This window comes from Barbatula barbatula (assembly GCF_947034865.1).
Source record: "Barbatula barbatula genome assembly, chromosome: 14".
NCBI classification, from domain to species: domain Eukaryota; kingdom Metazoa; phylum Chordata; class Actinopteri; order Cypriniformes; family Nemacheilidae; genus Barbatula; species Barbatula barbatula.
The window spans coordinates 671,337-675,056 of record NC_136777.1 but is presented as its reverse complement, the minus strand read 5'-3'; positions in this window follow the sequence as shown (position 1 = coordinate 675,056).

Genomic DNA, 3,720 nt, shown 5'->3' with positions numbered 1-3,720 from the left:
TAGTAGAAAATAAAAATATATTTCATAAAGACAACAGTTGCAAAGTCAACAATATTAGAATTCATAAAATGATGCTGTTAAAGAAATTGTTACTACATTAATTTGGTTATAAAAAGGGGAAATTAACAGAATATAAAAGTATATTTAAAAACATCAAAGCTATTAGTTTCAGCTCTAGTATAAATACATTTAATGTCACACCAACAGGGTAAGAAAGCAGAAGACACACAAAGTGCGCTTCATTTTCTCACCCACAAATGAGCATCTTTAACATGCTAATAGGTTTGAGGCAAATCCGTGTTTTTTTAAATGTTAATTTGATTTGTAAATCTCGTTTCCATGATGTCATCATCGTGTTCTGATTATAAACAGCTATGAAGACTTAACAGAACTAAAATCAAGCGTGATGATTCTCCTAAACCTGCTGAACATCCTGCAGTCAAAGTTCATAAAGATGACAAAAGAATAGTCAGCAATCAACACACACAGTAGGTGTGTAGGTGAGGTGAATAGATGACACATATCATTTGTCAGTCAAAAAATAATCAAGTAAATATTTTGTGCCGTAGGTAAATTTTTTGTAAAGGTAAAGCATTTAGTCCTGAAGTTGCAGGATGCAAAACTGGATTTGGTTTGTAAATCTGTCTTCCATGAGCCCATCTTCGACTTTTCAAACATTACTTTGAAAGTCATCGAGTCAGATGTGATGTTACTGTGTGTATAGTATTTAGTTTAGTTTACACGTGTGACGCTGAATACACCTGTAATCTACATCTAAAACACAAACGCTGTATGACCGACGGACACCAAACATTCACCCGTAACCTGAAGAGGTGTTCTTATGTTCTCCTGAAAAGAGGAGGATGATATGAGTCAGAACTAACTCTGCTTAAACCAAACCACGAAAGATCTGTTCATATGGTCTTCCGATATATAGCTTATATCTATTATATAGATATAAGCTTATAGAAACTCACACACACATACTGTCAGACATCTGAACACCGCTGTATAAAAACAAACACTAAACACGTTTTTGTGCCTGTAAGATTTGAATGCAAATTATGAACTTGGATTTGGATTCAATTTATTGTCATTACACACATACAAGTACAGTGCAACGAAATGTATTACATTATAATCTTGAGGTGATACCAGATAATATGTACATTGATATGACTGATATGAGACAGACACAAGAGACGGGACATTAGTCTAAATAGAAATTTCTCTAGATTTACACATTCTTGGGAACATTTGGGATCATATTAGTACACAACTGCATGAAATATATCACACTGTGCACAAGATTTTTGGATATTTCATAACAAAATTATTGCATATTGTGTCTTTAAGAGATAATGTATTTGTACAAAATACTAAAAACGCTTTGAAAGCGATTCATGTCAATCTAATGTTTTCTGTTGGCAGACATGAGAAGATCAGAGAGATTTTTACCTGGGTAAACTCCTGTAACCACGGCTTCTGTAGGTTCTCCGGCTGGAAGAGAAAAAAATATAAGTTCAATAATACATTCAGGTTCAGTGGCACTATGATGATACAAAACCATTACCATATTAATAGAGAACTAAAGGTGGTTTCACACTTTTGTTGGATTGCTCCCCACTCCCCCCGCTGGAATGCGTTCATATTTTTTTATTTGGGTCTGAACCGCAGATCATTTGCGTCATCAAGCCTGCAGCGGTTTACTCCGTCACTTGTAACAATGACGCAGGAGAAGGCTGCAAAAAGGGTAACATTGCTCGCTTCACTTTTATACGTTTATGTACCCGATTCACTCTAATTTTACATGTATAAATCGATTCTGAAACCGGTTCTGTGTTCAATGCACAGCTCTTCCGTGAAATACGCTCTTTGATCAGTAGGAAGTTCTGCTCGATCTAAAATCACAACCAGACCGAGTCGTTTATAACCTGCATTTGAAAAAGCAACACTCTTCATACATCATCATTATAAATATACTTTATTATCATGAAAATACCTGAAAAGGTTTGGATGACAGTAGTAGAATATCACCATTGTCATTTCCTGGAACTGTGTGTGTGTGTGTGTGTGTGTGTGTGTGTGTGCGTTTCTGGCCCACTTCAGCACAATACAGATTTACTGCATACATGTCAAGTGTTTCATCATGACCCGATTATTCCTCAAATATTCTGTGTAACTATGAGAAATAAACAACAATTTTTAGGAAAACTTCAGGTCACTAGGAGGTTCACGAGACGCTCACAGACCAGTCGCTGCAGATTTGACCTTCACGAGTGATGTGGGGAATCCAGGGTGAGACATCAGTCAAAGCTCAAGTAGGACTGACCTCCTCTGGAGCTCGAGCAAAAAAGGAAGCGCACCGCAGCGTTCCTCCCTCGCCTTATTAAAAGTTAATTTGCGCTTCATTAGAGACTGATGAAAATATCAGCATGTGTCCGCCAGGAGCCCCTGCGGTCCGAACACACGTCACATCTCTGGCCTAGTTTAAAGGCGCTCCTGGGATTTGGAGAGAGCGTTCAGATTTAGCCAAACATGTTTCAGGAGCGTCGTGAGAACGGCTTCAAAATGAAACTGAAGGGAACTGCGTGGCAAACATAAAGAAGGGCTATTTCAGAAGAAAATGAAAGACAGACTAAACTGTCAAGTGCAAATGTCATTTTACGGTGTATTGTTTCATTTTCATTTTAGTGTGATCAGAAAGCTAGAAATGTAAAATACACCATAGACTCAGTCCAGGCCCAATTCACAGAAACGATCATCTCTCTCATAGGGACGCAACGACTATAGATTTTGTTGGTACGATTATAGACTGAGGAATAATCACTGTTGCAAGATTATGGGGATTATTATGCATACATTAATTTCTACAATTTGACTGGCCCTGACAAAAATTTGACTTGCCAATTAGTTTGTTTCTTACCTATGCAATCTAGATAAATAAACTGATAATACCATAAAACTATAACCCTAACTCTAATAATAATAGTCAATCCATTAGTAACACACTTAGAACAAATGATCAAATTATGAGCAATAGCACAAATAACTGTAATAAAGCAAACACACAAATACAATTTCCAGTGCTTTTTAGGTGTTTCAGGATGGTCTAACTGTGGTTATTAGGTGCAGGAACTGAATAAAGTGGTCAAAAGTAAAATAACACCTTAGAGTCTTTACACTATACTGAAATCTAGATCAAACCATTCAAAAGTTATTAAAGTTGATCAGTGAGTGTGTTTTGTCTTCGTTCATTTGATGAGCATTAAAATATTTATTATGCTGCTGTCCCTTTAAGAGCTAGCGCGCACGGATCACATGCTTTTTATAGTTGCCGCACACTATAATGGATTTATCAATGTGATATAGAGCCTATTCCCTAAATAATAACATCAAATAAGTTCAATTGGTTCAACTTGCATCAGGAGTAGACTTTGAATTTGAGCTTGCGCATAGAATGTACGCATCCGGTGAGCTGTCCTCGACATGACGCTGCTCGCCCGTTATCTTACATGCCGCTTTGTTTGCCTGGATTGTGAATGTTATTGTAAGCGTCGCTGTTAGAGCTCTCTGCCATAGTTAATCTAGTGTGTGTCGTGGCCTCCGTGTCTCTTGATAAATCTTTAAGCTGGTGTTACTTTGTTTTCATTTAGTGCAACAGAAACATGCAGCGTAACGGAGCCTTTACGATGAATTAACCGTGACGTTTTTAAGCAC